Source organism: Lutra lutra, chromosome 6, assembly GCF_902655055.1.
Source record: "Lutra lutra chromosome 6, mLutLut1.2, whole genome shotgun sequence".
Taxonomy (NCBI): Eukaryota; Metazoa; Chordata; class Mammalia; order Carnivora; family Mustelidae; genus Lutra; species Lutra lutra.
Genome location: NC_062283.1, coordinates 135,850,480 through 135,874,068, shown reverse-complemented (window position 1 = coordinate 135,874,068; position 23,589 = coordinate 135,850,480).

Below are 23,589 nucleotides of genomic sequence, written 5' to 3'. Positions count from 1 at the left end.
GGAACTTCAAAATGGTACAATCATTGGAAGGTACTTCAGCAGTTTCTTAAAAAGCTAAACATCGTCTTACCACTTGACCCAATAATCACACTGCTAGGTATTTACCCTGTTGATTTGAAGATTATATTCACACAAAAACCTGCACATGAGTGATTATAGCAACTTTCTTCATAACTTCCAAAACCTGGATGCAAAAAAACGATGCCCTTCAATAAATGGATAGTAAAACACACACACACACACACACACAAAACTCTGATACATTCATAAAATGAAAAAATTATCTAGTAATAAAGAAATGAGTTATCAAGGCATGAAAAGACATGTGAGACTCTTAAATGTATATTCATTTTCCATATTATAATTTTGTATTTTTATTTAAATTCAATTAACCAATAAACAGTACATCATTAGTTTCAGATGTAGTGTTCAACAATTCATCAGTTGCTTATAACACCCAGTGCTCATCACATCACATGCCCTCCTAAATGCCCATCCCACCACCCACCTCCCTTTTAGCAACCTTCAGTTTGTTTCTCACTCTCAAGAGTCTCTCATGGTTTGTCTCCCTCTCTGATTTCTTCCTATTCAGCTTTCTCCACCTTCCCTTTGATCCTCTGCACTGTTGCTTATATTCCACATATGAGTGAAACCATATAATTGTCTTTCTACAATTGACTTATCTCACTTAGCATAATACCCTCAAGTTCCATCCACATCACTGTAAATGGTAAGTATCCATCCTTTCTGATGGCTGAGTTAGTAGTCCATTGTATACATATACCACATCTTTTTTATCCGTTCAATGTCAAAGGACATCTCAGTTCTGAAGTAGAAGCCAATTTGAAAAGTGTACATACTATATGAATCCACGTGCGCACATTCTGGGAAGGCAAAACTATTAAGAGAGTAAATAAATCAGAAGTTGCCGGGGATTCAGTATGGGTGAGGGAGGTGTATGGGATTGAATATGTGAAACACGGAATTTTTACAGTACTGAAACTCTTCCCTGTGATGCTGTAATAATGTTACATGAACTTGTGCGTTTTCAAAGCCTAATGTATGCAAACTAAAAAAATATTAAGGAGGTTAGATGACTCCAGGAAGGAATGCAGACTTGACAAGAGATTCTAATTACATTACAATTGTATGAAATAGCCTCACTGAAAGGGGTGGGAAAGAAAGACAGTGCCCAAGTAACAGAAAATGAGTGACATCTGTTAAGACCAAAGCAAAATATCTGTGTGTAAGTGCTATGCTATAGTTGATAATGTTGTTCTCCACCACAGTATGGGTTAAAATTGTTGATGCTGCTCTACATGTATACCAGAAAGGAATGATTAAATAAAAGGATGGCAGATGGCGAGAGCCAGATTTCTCACTTATGACATTGGAATTTGGCAGTAAGCAAGAGGCAGAGGCTAAATGATCCAGATGTTAATGTATTAAGGTTGGAGATAGCAGTAAGAACTCATCTTTAGTTTTAAATAAATACAGATTATTTTATTTAGAGACGCCTGTAGCTATAAGTACATGCGTAAGTTGACATACACACATGTATTTCTTTGTTCTATCAGTTGAGAAGGTCTTCTTAGGTTTATTATGTATGTTAGTAGTTATCCCAGAAGTGGAGTGAAAACAAAAAAATATGTGAAAGAACAAAGGCTAAAATTATTTAAAAATTTAATGATAAATATTAATTTGTAGATCCACAAAGCTCGGCAAACTGAAAACTAGATAAATTCATAGTAAACAGTACCTAAGGCCATCACATCATAGTTAAGCAGCTGAAAAAATAAAGAAATAATACTGAAACAATATTCAAAATAACCAGAGAAAAAGAGGAATATTGCTTATAGTGAACAATGATAAAAAAATTATTGTGATTTCTCATTAGAAATAATAGAAGCCAGATGAGAAAGGAATGGCATACTCAAAATGAAAAAAAGTCTATAAAATTCTAGCACAATGAAAATACTCCACATAATGAGAGTACAGTGAAAACTCTTTCAGAGAAACAAATAGCAGAAAGGCAGAAATTAAAAGGCAAAGATAATCATTAGGAATCAACTCTATGTTATCTATCAGAGGAACACTTCATAAATAACATCATAAAAATTGATTTTTAATTAGGTTTTTAATTTTAGTTCTGCTATTATTTATATACATTGATCTATTAGTTTAAGGTATACAATATAGTGATTCAACAATTCTATACATTATTCAGTGCTCATCATGAGAGTCCACTCTTAAACCCCATCACTCTTTCACCTATTCCCCTCCTGTGTCCCCTCTGGTAATCATCAGTTTGTTCTCAAATGAAAAATATTTACTCACACAAATGAAAACAAAAGAAAGCTTGCATGACTACACTAATATTAAAAAAAGTATATTTCAAGACAAAATATAAAGAGTAATTTCTTAGTTATTAAAAAGGACAATCTCTAAGAAACACATATCAACCTAAAATATATATGCACTTAATAATAAACTTTCAAATTTCATGATGAATAAGTTAAAGCAAACAGAAATAATAAAATTTTCCACAGCCATAGTTATAGTCACCAAGATGAACTAAATGTTGGGCTATAAAATAATTTTAATCAATATACAATTGAAATATTATAGAATATATTCTCTAATCCCAACAGAAATTAATTAGAAATCATTAACAATAATAAAATTACAAACCCTGAAATATTCGGAAAGCAAATAAAACCCAAGAGATCCATGATAAAAAAAAATGATACACAAAAGTAGAAAATGTTTGTAGATGAATGACAATTAAAAAAAATCAAAATCTAAAATCTAAAGCAGTGCCTAGAACTTTAAAGACCTATATTATAGAAGAAGGAAAGAAGAGGAGAGGAAAAATCAAGAGAGGAGTGGGGTGGAAAGGGGGAGGAAAACGGAAGGGAAGGCAGGGTAAGGCAAGGCAGGAGAGGAGAGGAACGGAGAAAGAGGGAAGGAAAAGAAGGACAAGAGAAGAGAGAAGGGAAGAAAGCAGATAGAAGAAGGGAAAAAAAGAAAAGGAAAATACATGTTTAGAATAAATTATCTCAATTTTTACCTTATAATGCAAGAAAATGTAGAGTAAAATTAAACCCCAATAATAGAATGAAGAACTAACATTTTAGGATATGACACTGAAAGCAATGGCAGCAAAAACAAAAATAATCAATGGGACTACATCAAACTATAAAGTTTCTGCACAGCAAAAGAAAACATCAACAAAATGAAAAGACACCATATTGAATGGGAGAATGTATTTATAAATCATGTATCTGGTAAGGAGTTAATATCCTAAATATATAGAGAATTCACACAACTCAAGAGCAATAATAATCATAATCTGATTTAAAAATAAGCAGAGGAAATAAACTGATTTAAAAAAAAGGAGAACTGAATCGACATCTCTCAACCAAAAACATATGGATGGCCAACAGATATATGAAAAGGTGTTCAATGTCACTAATTCTCAAGAAAATGCAAATAAAACCATTTTATTTTAAAAATAAGATATTGCCTAACCACTGACAAGAGGTGAGGATGTGGATAAAAGGAAACCTTTGAGCACTCTTGGTGGAAATATAAATTGGTGCAGCCACTACAGAAAACAATATGGAGTTTCCTCAAATAAATTAAAAATAGAACTACACACACACACACACACACACACAATGGAATATTCTCAGCCATAAAAAAGAATGAAATCTTGCCATTTGCAACAATATGAATGGAGGTAGAGAGTATTATGTTAAGTGAAAGAAATCAGTCAGAGGAAGACAAGTACCATATGATTTCACTTGTGTGTGGTATGTGCAATTCAAGAAACAAAACAAATGAGCAAAGAGAAAGAGAGAGAGAGGCAAACCAAGAAAAAGACTCTTAACTACGGAGAACAAACAGCAGATGGTTTTGGGGGCGTTGTGGGAGGATGGGTGAAAAAATGATGGGGATTAAGAGTGCATTTGCTGTGATGAGCTCCTAGTGTTGTATGGAAGAGAGGAATGACTATATTGTGCACTGAAATTAATATTGCACTTATGTTAACTAATTGGAATTTAAATAAAAACTTAAGAAGAAATAGAACTACCATATGATCCAACAACCCCACTTCTAGGTATATACCCAAAGGAAATGAAAACAGGATATCAGACATATCTTGGTATACACACACACACACACACACACACACGTATGTTACTTAGTCATGAGAAAGAAGGAAATCTTTCCAATAGTCAAACATTGACTGGTATCATTTATATGCGGATTTAAAAAAAAAAAAAAGTCAAACTCATAGAAACATTGAGTTAAAAGTAGTTGCCAGGGACTGGGTGGGAGTGATGTGGAGGGAGGCGAGGACAGAGTGAGGTTGGTAAAGGGTACAAACTTTCAACTACGAGATGAACAAGGCCTAAAGTCTAATGAATAAAATGGTGATTATAGTTGATAACACTGTATTGTATAGCTGAAATTTGCTAAGCAATGAGAACTTAAATGTCACCATATATAGATAGATGTGTTAATTAGATAGGAGGAATTCTTTCACAATGTATACACTTATTAAAATCGCACTTTAAATATGTTATAATATTATTTGTCAATTACTGCTCAATAAAGCTGAAAACAAAACAAGAATATACTGGCACACATGAGGTCACATGGATCAATAAAATAGCCCTGAGAGTTAAGAGATAAACCCATGTATCTGTGCCCAGCTGAATTTTGCTAAGTGTGCCCAAACCATTCAATGAAGAAAGGATAATCTTTTCAACAAATAGGAAAACTGGATCTCCAAATGCAAAAGAGTAAAGTTGGACACTTACCTTGCACCACATACAAAAATTAACTCAAAACGGATCAAAGACCAAAAATGTAAGAGCTAAAGCTATCAAAGTCCTGAAAGAAAACAGAGATAAATTTGCATGATCTCTTATTTGGCAAGAAAAAAATTTTTTTTTAATTAACTGGCAAGAAAATTTTAAACATGATACCAAAAGCACAAGCAACAAAAGAAAAAAAAAAAGATAATTTAATCAAAACTTAAAACTTTGTGCTTCAAAGGACACCCATGAGAATGTGAAAAGACAGTCGTGAAACTGTGTCCCATAGGATCAATGAGGTTGAAACTAGCAGAAAATTTAAAATTTGTTTTTCAGAGGACCTTATCTCCCCAATCAGCTTTTTATCTTTTCAGACCCCACTAACAAATCCACTGGCTGTCTTTGCAGAAGCCTGGATTCAAGGTCAACTGACATGTTCTAGCTTTTGCACAAGCAAGGCCCTGCATTCCTTACCTGAGATAAGGAGTCCAAGACTCCATCCAGTTTATAACAGCTCTCAGAGCATGTCCATAGCTCCTCCTCCCTGTCCAAAGATAACTTCCTGATGTCAGAAGCTGAATTTTGCCTCATTCTGATGTTAAGTCTCAACCCCAAAGTGAACATGAGATTCATGTTACCTATATGTTTGCTAAAAGTGCATGTTCCATCTCTCCTTATGGCATATAAGTTTCCCCATCCTTTTCATCAATATGTATGTAATCTCAACCCCTATGATTATAAAATCTTGTTCTCTTCCCCTTTAGGGAGAGGGGCTTGAGGCTTATCCTCCTATCACCTTATTTGGCTGTCTCTTGAGTAAACGCTTTTCTTGCTGCATACCTGAAGTATTAGTGATTTGCTTTGCTGTACATCAGGCAGATGCATTTGGGTTCAGTTACAATCACAGGATGGAAGAAAACATTTACAAATCATATATCTGAAGACATATTTACGTGTGGCATATATAAAGAATTCTCACAACTTAATAAGAAGACAAATAACCCAATCAATCAATTGGAAAAAGAATGGAATGGGTATTTTCCATGGAAGATAGGTTATTCAAATGGTCAATAAGCACATGAAAAGATGGCCAACATCATTAGTCATCAGGCACATACAAATCAAAATCACAATGGGATACCACGTCATACAAGTTAAGATGGCTAGAATAAAAGAGTCAGATAACAAGTATTGGGGAAGATGTGGAGAAATTGGAATCCTCATACACTACTTATGGGAACTGAAAATAGTGCAATCACTTTGGAAAACAATGCACCGGGTTCCTCAAATGTTTAAAAATAGAATTATCATATGGCTCAGCAATTCCACTTCATATGAAAACATGTTGGAAGAGGCCAATCACATGAAACTACATGCCCTGATTCTAGTCACATGAAAATCCAGGATAGGGAAATCTACACAGAGAGAAAGTACAATAGTGATTTCTCAGGGGTAAGGAGAGGAGCATGAGGGAACAGGGACGTGACACATAAAGTGTATGAGGTTTCTTTTTGAAGTGATGGAAATGTTCTTAAACCACCTGTGGTGGTGTGGCAGATACCTGTGAATATCCTATCAACCACTGAATTAGATAATTCCAATAAGTGAATTGTTGGTATGTAAACTGTATTTCCATAAAGCAGATAAAATTATTTTTAGGTGCACTTGCTACCTGAATCAGTAATCCCACTCCTAAATATTCACCCAAGAGAATAGATCAAATATGCTAATAAAAGTATGATACATTGAGGGACGCCTGGGTGGCTCAGTTGGTTAAGCAGCTGCCTTCGGCTCAGGTCATGATCCCAGCGTCCTGGGATCGAGTCCCACATCGGGCTCCTTGCTTGGTGGGGAGCCTGCTTCTCCCTCTGCCTCTGCCTGCCATTCTGTCTGCCTGTGCTCGCTCGCTCTCCTCTCTCTCTGACAAATAAATTAAAAAAAAAAAAGTATGATACATTGAAATATAATATTAGAATAACAACTTTAACAAGGTCCCCAAACAGAAATTTCCAAACTGTCCATGAATAGGGGAAGAGAGGTGAAACATTTATATATTCTTATGAAGAATATGCAAATTAAGAAATGGACTACTGATACAACTATGGATGCAATGAGGGTAAATTTTGAAAACATTATGTTGAGTGAAAGAAGTACATGTATTACTGTGTTGATGCGGTTCTAAAATGGCAAATCTAATCTCTACTGATAGAAATCAGGTCAGTGGTTTCCTGAGATTTGCTATAAGGGGGAGGATTCCCTACAAAGGGGCATGAGAGAAGTGTTTTTTGTTATTTTTGGTTTTGTTTTTTTGAGAGAGAGAGAGAGAGATAGTAAGTGTGGAAGGGAGAGACAGAGGGAGAGGGAGAGAACCCTAGGCCGATTCCATGCTCAGCAGCCATACTGGGTTCAATCTCATGACCCTGAGATCATGACCTAAGCAGAAATCAAGAGTCAGAGGCTTAACCGACAGACCCACCCAGGTGCCCCTAGAGATAATCTTTCAATGTGATGCAGATGTTCCATATCTTGAAATAGGTAGAAATTACAGTGATGTATACATTTGTAAAAACCTATCAGCTACACAATTAAAATGTTTACATTTACTGTATATATAAATTATACTTCAGTAAAGGCGATTAAAGTGTCTATTTGTTTTTTTGGAATCAAACCTTCCTTCAAGGGCACCTGGGTGGCTTGGTCCTCAACTGTCCGCCTTCCACTCAGGTCATGATCCTGGAGCTCTGGGATCGAGCCCCATACTGGGCTTCCTGCTCAGCAGGAAGCCTACTTTTCCTTCTCCCACTTCCCTGCTTATGTTCCCTCTCTCATTGTGTCTCTTTGTCACATAAGTAAATAAAATCTTAAAAAAAGATTCCTTCAGTGATAGTATATCTATATTCACATTTCTTATGTTCTTTAATAATGTTTTTTAGTCCAATAGCTTTTTAAACTTTATTAGTATTTTATCATCTTGATTAGTATTGTCAACGAGGTATTAATTTTCCCTTCCTATTTCTAATTGATTATTGCAAATACAGAGAAAGCTATTGATTTTTATACGTTAATCTGGCATACAGCCAATTTTCTAAATAGTTTTATTCATTTTCATAAGGTTTTAATAAACTATTTTTCATTTTCTAGTAATGAGTTATATCATCTAAAATTGAAGGAAAATTTTGTATTTTTTCTCTATTTGTCTTGAATTTATTCTATTCTTGCCTCTTCGTACTACTTAAATCTTCAGAAAACGTTCATTGATTTTACTGACCATGACCTGTATTTTCCTGATTATCATATGAATTTCAATCTCAAAATGGTATTTGCTGTTGAATATTGGTAGTTTTTTTTTTTAAGATTTTATTTATTTATTTGACAGACAGATCACAAGTAGGTAGAGAGGCAGGCAGAGAGAGAGGAAGGGAAGCAGGCTCCCTGCTGAGCAGAGAGCCCAATGCGGGACTCAATCCCAGGACCCTGAGATCATGACCTGAGCCGAAGGCAGCGGCTTAACCCACTGAGCCACCCAGGCGCCCCTGAATATTGGTAGTTTTTATATCCTTTATACAATTTCCTTCTATTTTACTTAATACTTTTTATGAGTGATAGCTGCTAAATTGTATCATACTCTTTTTGATCATTTGTTGGTTTAGATGATTTTTCTCCATTAATATTGATGTAATTTTTCATTCAATTACTAAATACTTATTGAGCCCCTATTGTGTTCCAGATGCTTTTCTAGGTTCTAAGGGTACAACAGTAAAATAAATCAATGGAATAGAAATTTACAAATGTATAAGCACAAGGAATATAAAAGATAATCCGTGATTACATAGATATAATACATATGTATATCTAGATGTATGCATATGTATGTACATATGTGTGTATATATATGGTATTAAAAGGGATGCAATAGAAAATGTTGAATGAATATTATACATTTGTTTGTTCCTGGTATAAAAATGGTAAAATGGCCTTTTTGTGAACTTCATGGCTAATCAGTATTCAAAGCAGGCAGAGAAACTTACTATGGCAAAGACTTCAAGTTAAGAAGAGGACTACATACATATTTAATGAACTGAAAAATGTTAAATGTGATTAGATTATACTGTGTGAGGGAAACATAGTTAATGCTGTGGGCAGGGTGACCGGGAGGGGCCAGAACACACAATGTTCCCTAGGTTAGAGTAACGTATAATAAATTATGTTAATATCCTGAACACTATCGAACCACCCTTACATTCCTGTAATAAACTTATTTTTGCTCTGGTGAATTATTCATTTAATACTCTCCTGGATCCATCAACTAATATTTATTTATACATTTTTATCCATATTAATAAATTATATTGATTTATAGGGCAATACTGATTTTTTTTTGCTACCTTTGTCAGTTCTTGGGATTAAAGTGTATAACTTAAAATGAATTGGTGAGAAATTCATTTTTTTCATGGTTGCATAGGTTAAATATGCTTTTCCAAAAGATAGTTTTCAATATGAAGTTTCTCAGGACTTACCAACAGATCAGTGCCTTTTAAACTTATAGAATAAAATTAACTTTTAGAATTTATTCTCCCATAATTTGTCTGCTCAATTATCTTATTTTTTTCCTGAGGATGGTTAATATTTTGTTAGGAAATTTTTCAGTATGTACAGGTTTTCTTTTCTTTCTTTCTTTTTTTTTTTTTTTCAGAAAAAGAATTGTACCTGATAACTTTATTTTTTTTAAAGATTTTTATTTATTTATTTGACAGAGAGAGAGAGAGAGATCACAAGTAGGCAGAGAGATGGGCAGAGAGAGAGGGGAAGCAGGCTCCACACCGAGCAGAGAGCCTGATGCAGGACTCGATCCCAGGACCCTGAGATCATGACCTGAGCTGAAGGCAGAGTCTTAACCCACTGAGCCACCCAGGTGTCCCCCTGATAACTTTAATCTCTTCCAGGACTATGACCACATTTACTTTCTCGTTCTTAGTTTTGACATCTTTATCTCTATCTCCTAAATGCCTTTTTATTTCATTTTTCTAAAAAAAATTAATTTTTAGAAAGGCTACTGGAAATAATTCTCTTACTGACCTGTTGGACTGTTAAAATTTCAGGCATTGTATTTTTAAATTCCTTTTACTGTGTTCTGTTTTTAAGTTAATTCATTTTGGGCTTCTTTTTTTTTTTTTTTCCTCAAGATTTTATTTATTTATTTGAGAGAGAGAGAGAGAGAGAGAGAGAGAATGAGTAGGGGAAGAGAGGGAGAGAGAGAGAATATCCAAGCAGACTCCCGCTGAGTGCAGAACCCAACATGGGGCTCAATCTCATGATCCATGAGATCAGGACCTGAGTCAAAACAGAGTCATTGTTTGCTGCCATTTTAAGCTTACAAGCACCTTATGCTTAAAAATTGTAAAAACGTCTCCTTTTTGAACTATATGCAGAAGTTCTTGACCTCACTGATTTCTATTTATGGGTACAAAGGTCTGTATTAAATTGGGCCAAAATACTTGATTACTTAATTGTGAAATTGTATTTTAATATTTGTTAATTCAGATGATGATTTAGTATCTAATAAAACAATGCAATCCTTAATGTTATCATATAACAAGAAGGATGAAAATAGTGTAACAAATATAGTGAAATGAAAAGAAGAATCTAAGAAATGTAGAGAAAATGGTAACTATATTTTAAATGCTAGTTTGACTACCATAATACCTTAATCCTCTTCTAGAAGACATTTGAAATTTTAGATTTTTAAGAATAGTTACTAACTTATCTGATACATATTGAAGTAGAAGTGTATTAAGAATAGGGACTACAAGGAAATGATTAAACAGTTAAGACTAAGTCCTACTTTAACTGTCATTCTTGACAAATTCACAAAAAATTTAGACATTTAATACTCATAATGGATAAAATTACTTAATTATTTTATTATAGTACTTTTTAGAACTAAAATTACTAGCAAAAGATCTCCAAACAATTTTGAAGGGAAAAAAGACTCACCATTCAGGCAAACCAGCAACAATAAAGTGAGTTCATCAGATAATAATAAATATAGAATGAATTAGAATAAATTTACTGAAAATAATAAGTATAATATCACATTAATGGATGTTTATTCACAGTATGGCAGGTAATAGACACTATAAGTCACTTAATCCTCAAACAACCTTACACAATTGTTATTTAAACCTCTACTTAACAAAAAGAAAGATGGAGCTCAGAAATATTTTGCCAAGGTTGATTTTTTTCCGTCAGCCTAGGCTCTCCCTTATTGTGCTGATTAAAGTCAAAACACTACTGACAAATTAAAACTTTATAGAGAGGGCAATGTTTTGAGCTTTTTGTAATAGAAACTAACTCAAGGAAGTAAAAGAGCTTATCTTTTTTTTTTCTTTTTTTAAGATTTTATTTATTTATTTGAGACACAGAGAGCAGGGGGAGGAGTAGAGGGAGAGGGAAAGACTCTCAGATAGATTCTGCAATCAGCCTAGAGCCCAGTCCAGGCTCAATCTCACCTGAGCCACCCAGATGCCCCAAGAGGGACTTTATCTTAATTATTGAAATTTATCCCATGATATCCAATGGCAAGAACAATAATAATATCAGCTCACATTTATCAAGTGCTTATTACATGCCAAAATCTGCTCTAAGCACATTACACACATTAGGTCATTTAATCTTTGCAAAAACTTCACTGTGTTAATACTAGGGTAATAGACTATAAGTATCACAGTAATTGTATTACTATGGACTGGTGTAATATTACTATCATTTCCTTTTTACACATGAGGAAACTGAGGTATAAAGTTTAAGTTTCTCACTTGTGGTAACAAGGACAGTGGTACCTGATGGAAAAGCTGGTGGTCTGGTGCAGAATTTTACTGCCTTTTGAAGAGTGGAGTTAAACAGTGGAACTAAAAACTCCATCAGTACTTTCTTCTCAGCTCTCCTCTTTTGTGCACATATTCTAGTCTGTCTCTGAGTCTGGCTTTCTCTAGTTCTTGTGTCAAAAGAATATGAACTATTGCTTCCAAGTTTATGTGTCCTAGGTTGGTTACACACAGCACTCACAGCCATTTCTGAATCTTGCTGTTTTAACAACTTTTAAAGAGAACATCTACTTGGCTCAGCTTGAGTAATTGGTCAACTCTGGTCCAGTAAGTTATGAGCAGAAAGATGAGATCACCTGTTACAATTATTTCCTGGGGTCCTTCCACTATATATAAAGAGGAGAAAAAATTCCTCCCTGAAAAGAGTAGCTCAAATAGACAAAGGAAAAACTACCACTGAGGAAAAAGTAAGAATCGGGAAAAACTAAGAATGGGCCATTAGTTATGACACAGCACGATCATTATTTCATTTCATGTCAGTTTCTCTTTCTAGACAGCCTGTTTCTTCAAATCCTAAGCTGTCTTGTGGAGCTTTGTATTTCCACATTCGTGGATCTTGTCTGATATAAGAAGTTGTCTAAAAATATCTTGGAGGTGAACTGGATGACATACTAACCTATTCTTCCCATAACATATGTATAATTTGTCAAGTATTCTTTCAAGGAGTGAATTTGAGAGAGAAAATGACTCCAGATTTCTAAATAATTATTTTATAATAATCTCTATAAGTGCATTAGGTGCCTATTTGCTTAACCACCTTAACTGGGAGTCAGAATAAAGAAATAATAGGAAGAATGTGTTCACAAAAAATAGACATTAAGAAAGCCAGAAGCACTGAATTGATATGGTGCAAACCTCATTCCATATATCGAGGAGCCCAAGAGCACAATGAAAAATTCAATGATCTCCCACAGGTCAGTAGGGCACTAAGGGGCCAGAGAGAGTCCAACATCTAGCCATTCATTAGAAGGCCTCAGAAAGAAATAGAAATTGTTTGGCTTAATTTAGATAAATAACAGAGGTTCATCCAAGAGCTGTTATGCTGTAATTAAAAACATTTATTACATTAAATAAACAGAGATAATTTGGAATGGAAGGAAAAAAGTACATGAGCTCTAAGGACAAAAGAAAAGGCGTTTTTAAAGAAATTTGGGTCTACAGAGAGCTACAACCCTCAGTTTTCTACTCTCTCTGCCAAACTGTGATTCTCCACCTTATTTTGTATCATAAGTAGTTTTCTTTGATGAAGGTTGTTCCTGAAAATAAAAACATAAGCATAAAGACAAAATTTTACATATAGTTTTAGGGGATCCAAACTCATCCTTGTGTTCTCTATTGGTAACAGCACCCCAACATAAGAGGACCTGCTGGATTAGAGTCCGCCAGTCTCCAGGGGGTCCTGTACAAAAGTATAAGCCAACGGTGAGAGGGGAGACTTGGTTAAGCCATTGTTAATAATTAACGTTTTATAGTCATTTTTCCAATTCTTTTCTATTCGATAACTGGCTAATGCACATATACAGAGTAGGAAATTTGACAGTATACACAGATCTTAAATAGAATTATCTGATTAGCTAACTACCAGTGAAATCAGAGGGAGCTTAAGGATACAGTCAAGGACCAAGGAATTGCTATGGTTAGAGATTTTTACCATTTTTTATCCATGTCATCTCTGAACACAGCATCATCTTAAATGGATAGCAGTAGGTGCATTCCTTAGCCAAGAAAGAAATTTTGACCTAAACCATTTTAAAATTTAAAACTTAAAAATAATATTTAAAAGCTATGGTATAATTACTCAAATAGTGTATGAGTATTTGTGTTTATGTAATGTGTGCATATGTGTGTGTGTGTGTGTGTGTGTGTGTGAGAGAGAGAGAGAGAGAGAGAGAGAGAGAGAAAGACAGAGACAGAAGAAAATGGGGAGAAAGAAAGATACAAAGTTACAGCTACAAGTCTAAGCAGAGAAGTAAATAATGAAAAATTATAATAACGTTGTGTATGAAACTCATTTACTTAAAAGACTTCTTGGAATCTCAGGTGTTAAAAAGATTGTTAGGAATATTAAAATTTAAAGAATTAGTGATGGCTTTTGATACATTTATCAATTATTTCTGGATACATAATTTTCACTTAAAAAATCACTGAAATAATATTTGTAGGTTAAAATGTTTGGCTATGTTAGTATTTAATCCCCTGAAAAGACTTCCTTTAGGACATGTGTCAGAATCTGTAAGAACTGATTTGTGGAAAGCCACTTGCCACTTTGTCCCTGTTAAAGGCGCCCAATTCTTTTGTTGATCTGTGATTTCATATGGGAATGATGGGACCACTCAACTCATTACATATGTATTATTGGAATAAAGGGCAACTAATAAGTTCAAATAACTTAAATATATATTGTAAATTTTTTGAAAATCATGAATTTTATTTTCAGCATAAATGAGTTTTGGTTAACTGTGTTTCACTATAGGTGAATAAATCCTTTGCTCCTCACATTTTCTTATAATGCCATCGAGTAGTATCCTGATCATTTTGTTATGAAGCAATTCTTTTTATTGTTGTACTCAAAAGTAATAACCTACTGATTCATATTTTCTAATTATCCAAATATACTATGAAAGATTTTTAATGTATCACACTATAAATTTTATGATGATCCAGCAAGAAAGGACTATATTAAAGCATATGCAATACATAAATCCTTAACACAGAATTTATACTTCTTTTATATACACAACTCACCAAGACAGTGTAAGATAGAAAGAATTAATTATAATTATATGTAGCTATTCTGATAATGAGATCCATTAATTATTTTGTGAGGTATACCTGCAAATAGGCAATATTAACTATGAGAGTTTGTTGCCTGTATGCATGCCTTCCTGTTTCCAATCCATGCAATATCTCGCTGCAAAATACACTTCTCGAGTCATTTCTTAATCTGCCTTGCTTCCCTGTTCAACTAACCATGATGATTTCTACTTGTCTACTGTATCAAATTTGAATGGTGTGTATGTAGTTTCCATAATTCTTCATATCTGGACTTGCTCTGTCTTTTCAATCCTATTTTTCACCAGTAACTAGTAATCACCTTTGCCCCAGTTTAGACCAAATCTATTACTCACTCAGCCACACATCATTACTAAATGAATTATCCTATCATTCACCTATATGTTCAACATTTTTTCTCTCAAAAAATATTTGTTCAGTCTGTATTTACTATGCCAAATGTCAAAGAGGATTGAAAAAAATCATCAAACCTTTATTACAATTATATATATATATATATATATATATATATATATATATATGAATAGTATCATTTATTAAGCACTAGTTAGGTGATAAGACACTGTTCTATGTGCTCTTCATGTGTCTTCTCATCTACTTCTCAACATAATCTTTTAACATAGGAGTTATTATGACCCACATTTCACAGATGAAGAACTGAATCTTGGGAAAGTTAAGTAGTTTCCCCAAGGTCAGACCTTGGAGGTGATAGAGCTGGAATTAGGACCCAGGCATTTGGGTTCATGGCATAAAAACGTTACATCTAATCCAATCTTTCCAATCATTCTGTGAAATAGAGTACATGTTACCTATCTATTTATAGAGTAGAAGAAAAAAAAACTAAGGATTTAAATGGCTTGTTCAGCATTTGGTGGTAACCCAGAGTTAAAATGCAGCTTTTAGTTTTCATTAATTCTTTTTTTTTACCAATACCACATTCTTTAAAGTAAGTGTTAAACTATATCAAGCATGGCTTTACCTTTGGTTGGGGCTTGCTAGAGAGAAGTATTACAGAAAATGGACCCCTTGCACTAAATTTTGAATGAATGGTATTTGAAATTCTTACATAAGAAATAAAGGAAGGAAGAATAAAAATAAATAGATGGGAATTTCCTGGAGATTATTTGAACAATGACAATTCTTTTGTTTGAGGGAAGCACAGGGTTTAAGTGCAAGATGGTTTCCTTATCTATGAGCTGGAACCAGATTATGGGGTGCTGTAAAACTTGGACTTCATTAACTTATAGGAAGATAAGCAGTAAATGCTGCTTAGCCCAGAATCTGGGATTTAGGATGACTTATCTGAGAATGATGTATGGGAGGCAGTACAGCAGTAGTGTATAATCACCAGTATGTGGGCTGTTGAATCAGATTCACCTAGAGAGCATGTATGGAAGCACTAGCTTCTGAACATCTGACTGGCTGGAGTTGACATGGTCCTTGGGACCTGTGCCATTTTTATGAATGGCTATTTTTTGTCTTAGATTAGAAGATAGAAAAATAGAGTAGAAATGTGGAAATTACATTAGGTTAGGCAGGATATAGCACTATGGAATGCGAGAAGGAAAGAAAATTTAAGCTTGGATATTTTCAGAAAAAGAGTGGGGATGGCAAATGTGCCCTGTAAAAGATTTTGTATATGTTTGTGAGAAATTAAAGGCATTTCTGAGGCACTGAGGCTGTGAGACTTTGAGGTTATATAATTTGAAGAATTCATAAAAGCATGGATCAAGATAGGAAGCAAGAAATGAAGGGAGGTTCTGAAGAGATTAAAGATTTTACTTTGATCATGGAGTAGAGTTTGTCATGAGTGCCTCCCTGCTTATAGTCGCTTCTAAAGCAGGGTCTCATCTGACTTCCAGCTTCTAAGGAAGTGAGCCTAGGTGGCCTTGTTTGTACCAGCTGACACCATCTCCTGTTCACAGCTTTTAAGATCAGAGCTGGTATCAGATTCAACCTGCCTAAGACCTATGAGAATGTGTCTAGCATCTCTGTCTACAGCGTTGAGGATTATCCAGAACTTTGAGGCTTTAGTTCATATTCATCAATAAGAGAATTCGTGTTTCATATTCTGATATCTAGCTATTCATATACTCCTTTATATAACTATATATCATCTAATCCAGATGTCACCTGTCACCTCATTCTCATCTTTGAGCTCCTAAAGGAGAAAAACAGACTCACATATTCTTGAACAAGATAGTGTTTATGAAATACTTCATAAAGGAAATGGAGGAGAGTGTACAAATTCCATGCCATGCAGCAGTCAATTTAGTAAAAGCCCCACTAGACACAGAGCAGTAGGGTGTGGTTGTGTAGAAAGTACATACACAAAGCCTTTCCACTGAGGTGCTGAATGGTAATAAAAATCTAGGTCATGTGCCACTCATCAAAAAAGTCCTGGTGAGAGACTGCATCAGCAAGTCCAGGAAAAGAGCCTTTTTACACCATTATTTTCTGAGAGAACTGCTCTGTTGATAATCATCTTCTTGAAAGGGGACTCTTTAGTAATTCATACAAGAGTGTCATAAAGGTTAGCAGCCAGGCCTAATTAAATATTTTGTTTTACCCCAAACCAACTCTTTGGCCACGCCACCACTAAAAGGTTCTCTTCCTTTCTCGGTCCATCCCTTCTCCATTCAGCATTTAATCTTATTCCCTCATTCTTCTAGCTCCAATAATTGCAGAGAGATCAACTTATGACCAAAAAATTTAGCCTAAAGCAGAAGAGGAACAAGTTCCCTCTTTACCTGGGATCCCCTGCCAGTGCCTCCTAACAGCTTATAGCAGATGGGAAGACAGAAAGCAAGGGAACCCAGATGAAGTGACTCTTAGTTTCAAGCCTTCTGGGGACCAGAGCAGAGTGGAGAAGTGTGGAAAGTGGATTGGAGTACAGAAAGGACCACCAAAATCCTTTTCTAGCCAATCTTGGATGTCTGAATACATCAGCCATCTTTTCTAAGTTTAGTTATTTTCAGGTGTGAAAGGATGGTTTTCATACACACTTTTTTCTATAACTCAGGTTTCTAGAAGTATTTATTTAAGGCTCATGCTTAATTTGTATTTGTTCACCTTATCCTCACTTACCTGACCAACAGTTTTAAATCAAGGAAAATATTGATCCCAACAAGTTAATTGAATTTTGAAAATTCAAAAACATGGATATAGTTGATTTAAGAAACTAAAAAAGTTAATATTTTAAAGACTCCTTAATGTATAAGAAAAAACTTGTTTCTAGAAGTCTTTTTTTTAAACATAACTTGATACAAGATCCCCCAAAGTATATTTTGTTTTTATCTAAAAGAGAAGGATGTCCAACGTGGCAGCCGATCATTTCCAGATTCAACTCATTTAGTGACTTTTCAGCAGAAGAACCATGCATCAGACAGCACACATCCCCTGGCGATGCCCAAGGATGCTCACTATTTAGCCTCGTCAGCCATTCTGAGTAAACTGAAAAGGCTTAATCTCAGACAACGGGGGGTCAAGTAACAGAAAAAAACCCAAACTTCAATTTAGTGTAGATAGGAATTCTTTTACTTGGCAATTGAAGATGTTTTCCAACTTCATCAAGATGAGAAGTCAAGTAACTTCTTTTTTTTTTTTAATTTTATTTTTTATAAACATATATTTTTATCCCCAGGGGTACAGGTCTGCGAATCGCCAGGTTTACACACTTCACAGCACTCACCATAGCACATAACCTCCCCAATATCCATAACCCCACCCCCCTCTCCCAACCCCCTCCCCCCATCAACCCTCAGTTTGTTTTGTGAGATTAAGAGTCACTTATGGTTTGTCTCCCTCCCAATCCCATCTTGTTTCATTTACTCTTCTCCTACCCCCTTAACCCCCCATGTTGCATCTCCTATCCCTCATATCAGGGAGATCATATGATAGTTGTCTTTCTCCGATGGACTTATTTTGCTAAGCATGATACCCTCTAGTTCCATCCACGTTGTCGCAAATGGCAAGATTTCATTTCTTTTGATGGCTGCATAGTATTCCATTGTGTATATATACCACGTCTTCTTTATCCATTCGTCTGTTGATGGACATCTAGGTTCTTTCCATAGTTTGGCTATTGTAGACATTGCTGCTATAAACATTCGGGTGCACGTGCCCCTTCGGATCACTACGTTTGTATCTTTAGGGTAAATACCCAGCAGTGCAATTGCTGGGTCATAGGGTAGTTCTATTTTCAACATTTTGAGGAACCTCCATGCTGTTTTCCAGAGTGGTTGCAACAGCTTGCGTTCCCACCAACAGTGTAGGAAGGTTCCCCTTTCTCTGCATCCTCGCCAGCATCTGTCATGTCCTGACTTGTTAATTTTAGCCATTCTGACTAGTGTGAGGTGATATCTCATGGTGGTTTTGATTTGTATTTTCCTGATGCCGAGTGATATGGAGCACTTTTTCATGTGTCTGTTGGCCATCTGGATGTCTTCTTTGCAGAAATGTCTATTCATGTCCTCTGCCCATTTCTTGATTGGATTATTTGTTCTTTGGGTGTTGAGTTTGCTAAGTTCTTTATAGATTTTGGACACTAGCCCTTTATCTGATATGTCATTTGCAAATATCTTCTCCCATTCTGTCAGTTGTCTTTTGGTTTTGTTCACTGTTTCCTTTGCTGTGCAAAAGTTTTTGATCTTGATAAAATCCCAATAGTTCATTTTTGCCCTTGCTTCCCTTGCCTTTGGTGATGTTCCTAGGAAGATGTTGCTGCGGCTGAGGTCGAAGAGGTTGCTGCCTGTGTTCTCCTCAAGGATTTTGATGGATTCCTTTCTCACATTGAGATCCTTCATCCATTTTGTGTCTATTTTTGTGTGTGGTGTAAGGAAATGATTCAATTTCATTTTTCTGCATGTGGCTGTCCAATTTTCCCAACACCATTTATTGAAGAGGCTGTCTTTTTTCCATTGGACATTCTTTCCTGCTTTGTCGAAGATGAGTTGACCATAGAGTTGAGGGTCTATTTCTGGGCTCTCTATTCTGTTCCATTGATCTATGTGTCTGTTTTTGTGCCAGTACCATGCAGTCTTGATGATGACAGCTTTGTAATAGAGCTTGAAGTCCGGAATTGTGATGCCACCAACTTTGGCTTTCTTTTTCAATATTCTTTTGGCTATTCGAGGTCTTTTCTGGTTCCATATACATTTTAGGATTAATTGTTCCATTTCTTTGAAAAAAATGGATGGTACTTTGATAGGAATTGCATTAAATGTGTAGATTGCTTTAGGTAGCATAGACATTTTCACTATATTTATTCTTCCAATCCAGGAGCATGGAACATTTTTGCATTTCTTTGTGTCTTCCTCAATTTCTTTCATGAGTACTTTATAGTTTTCTGTGTATAGATTCTTAGTCTCTTTGGTTAGGTTTATTCCCAGGTATCTTATAGTTTTGGGTGCAATTGTAAATGGGATGGACTCTTTAATTTCTCTTTCTTCTGTCTTGTTGTTGGTGTAGAGAAATGCCACTGATTTCTGTGCATTGATTTTATATCCTGACACTTTACTGAATTCCTGTACAAGTTCTAGCAGTTTTGGAGTGGAGTCTTTTGGGTTTTCCACATATAGTATCATATCATCTGCGAAGAGTGATAGTTTGACTTCTTCTTTGCCGATTTGGATGCCTTTAATTTCCTTTTGTTGTCTGATTGCTGAGGCTAGGACTTCTAGTACTATGTGGAATAGCAGTGGTGATAACGGACATCCCTGCCGTGTTCCTGACCTTAGCGGAAAAGCTTTCAGTTTTTCTCCATTGAGAATGATAATTGCGGTGGGTTTTTCATAGATGGCTTTGATAATATTGAGGTATTTGCCCTCTAATCCCTACACTTTAAAGAGTTTTGATCAGGAAGGGATGCTGTACTTTGTCAAATGCTTTTTCAGCATCTATGGAGAGTATCATATGGTTCTTGTTCTTTCTTTTATTAATGTGTTGTATCACATTGATTGATTTGCAGATGTTGAACCAACCTTGCAGCCCTGGAATAAATCCCACTTGGTCGTGGTGAATAATCCTTTTAATGTACTGTTGAATCCTATTGGCTAGTATTTTGGCGAGAATTTTTGCATCTGTGTTCATCAAGGATATTGTTCTGTAGTTCTCTTTTTTGATGGGATCCTTGTCTGGTTTTGGGATCAAGGTGATGCTGGCCTCATAAAACAAGTTTGGAAGTTTTCCTTCTATTTCTATTTTTTGGAACAGTTTCAGGAGAATAGGAATTAGTTCTTCTTTAAATGTTTGGTAGAATTCCCCTGGGAAGCCGTCTGGCCCCGGGCTTTTGTTTGTTTGGAGATTTTTGATGACTGTTTCAATCTCCTTACTGGTTATGGGCCTGTTCGGGCTTTCCATTTCTTCCTGGTTCAGTTGTGGTAGTTTATATGTCTCTAGGAATGCATCCATTTCTTCCAGATTGTCAAATTTGTTGGCGTAGAGTTGCTCATAGTATGTTCTTATAATTGTCTGTATTTCTTTGGTGTTCGTTGTGATCTCTCCTCTTTCATTCATGATTTTATTTATTTGGGTCCTTTCTCTTTTCTTTTTGATAAGTCTGGCCAGGGGTTTATCAATCTTATTAATTCTTTCAAAGAACCAGCTCCTAGTTTCGTTGATTTGTTCTACTGTTTTTTTGGTTTCTATTTCATTGATTTCTGCTCTGATCTTTATGATTTCTCTTCTCCTGCTGGGTTTAGGGTTTCTTTCTTGTTCTTTATCCAGCTCCTTTAGGTGTAGGGTTAGGTTCTACCTGAGACCTTTCTTGTTTCTTGAGAAAGGCTTGTACTGCTATATATTTTCCTCTCAGGACTACCTTTGTTGTGTCCTACAGACTCTGAACCGTTGTGTTTTCATTATCATTTGTTTCCATGAATTTTTTCAATTCTTCTTTAATTTCCTGGTTGACCCATTCATTCTTTAGAAGGATGCTGTTTAGTCTCCATGTATTTGGGTTCTTTCCAAATTTCCTCTTGTGATTGAGTTCTAGCTTCAGAGCATTGTGGTCTGAAAATATGCAGGGAATGATCCCAATCTTTTGATACCGGTTGAGACTTGATTTAGGACCAAGAATGTGATCTATTCTGGAGAATGTTCCATGTGCACTAGAGAAGAATGTGTATTCTGTTGCTTTGGATGAAAAGTTCTGAATATATCTGTGATGTCCATCTGGTCCAGTGTGTCATTTAAGGCCTTTATTTCCTTGTTGATCTTTTGCTTGGTTGATCTGTCCATTTCAGTGAGCGGAGTGTTAAAATCCCCTACTATTATTGTATTCTTGTCGATGTGTTTCTTTGATTTTGTTATTAATTGGTTTATATAGTTGGCTGCTCCCACGTTAGGGGCATAGATATTTAAAATTTTAGATCTTCTTGTTGGACAGTTCCTTTGAGTATGATATAGAGTCCTTCCTCATCTCTTATTACAGTCTTTGGCTTAAAATCTAATTGATCTGCTGTAAAGATTGACACTCCTGCTTTCGTATGATGTCCATTAGCATGGTAAATTCTTTTCCACCCCCTCACTTTAAACCTGGAGGTGTCTTCGGGTTTAAGATGAGTTTCTTGTAGGCAACATATAGATGGGTTTTGTTTTTTTATCCATTCTGATACCCTGTGTCTTTTGATTGGGGCATTTAGCCCATTAACATTCAGGGTAAGTATTGAGAGATATGAATTTAGTGCCATTGTATTGCCTGTAAGGTGACTATTATTGTATATTGTCTCTGTTTCTTTCTGATCTACTACTTTTAGGGTCTCTCTATGCTTAGAGGACCCCTTTCAATATTTCCTGTAGAGCTGGTTTGGTATTTGCAAATTCTTTCAGTTTTTGTTGTCCTGGAAGCTTTTAATCTCTCCTTCTATTTTCAATGATAGCCTAGCTGGATATTGATATTGATTAGGTCCCTAGCCTTTGGTACTGCTTCTTGTTCTTTTTTTTGTTGTGAATTTTTCCGCCTTGTCATTTTGTCCAGATAAGAGTATATGAAGGAGCAAGTAAAATACTAAAAGGGTGGCAACAACCCCAGGAAAATATGCTTTAGCCAAATCAGAAGAGATCCCAAATCGTGAGGGGGGAGAAAGGGGATAAAAAGGGTTTCAGAAAGAAAAAAAAAAAAAGAAACTATTAAAAAAAGAAAGCCGATAAAAAATATAAAAAGGAATATATATATATATATATATATATATATATATATATATTAGATAAACTATTTAAAAAACGTTAAAAAAGAGAACGGTAAAAGTTTAAAAAATTTAGCAGAAGAAGAGAAAAAAAAATTGAAAAAGAAAAAAAAATTAAATTAACTGCAAGGCTAAAGAACCATGGGGAGAAAGCCATGAGTTCCATGCTTTGCTTTCTTCTCCTGTGGAATTCCGCTGCTCTCCTTGGTATTGAAACTGCACTCCTTGGTAGGTGAACTTGGTCCTGGCTGGGTTTCTCGTTGATCTTCTGGGGGAGGGGCCTGTTGTAGTGATTCTCAAGCGTCTTTGCCCCAGGCGGAGTTGCACTGCCCTTACCCGGGGCCGTGCTGAGTAATCTGCTCGGGTTTGCTGGGTTTGCTTTCGGGAGCTTTTGTTCCCTGAGCGCTTTCTGTAGAGTTCTGGAAGAGGGGAATGAAGATGGCGGCCTCCCGGTCTCCAGCCTGGAAGAGCCGAGAGCCCGGGGCCCCACTCCGCAGTGCGCCCTCAGAGAACAGCGCCCAATGACCCTGGCCTCCGGCCGCGCTCTGAGCTGACTGAGCCTGCTACCGGTTCAAGGTAACCCTGAGTTTAGAGCTTATTCCTCGGCTCTGTCTCTGTAGCTGGCTTCCCTGTTCTAATACCGGTAAGCTCTGCGACACTCAGACACCCCCGATCCTTCTGTGACCCTGTGGGACCTGAGGCCGCGCTGACCCCGCCTGGGCTTCACCCCAGTTAAGCCTCTGGAGTGATGTCCCTCAGTGGAACAGACTTTTAAAAGTCCTGATTTTGTGCTCCGTTGCTCCACCACTTGCCGGGAGCCGGCCCCTCCCCCCGCGTTCTATCTTCCCGTCGCTTTGGATTCACTTCTCCGCCAGTCCTACCTTTCAGATAGTGGTTGATTTT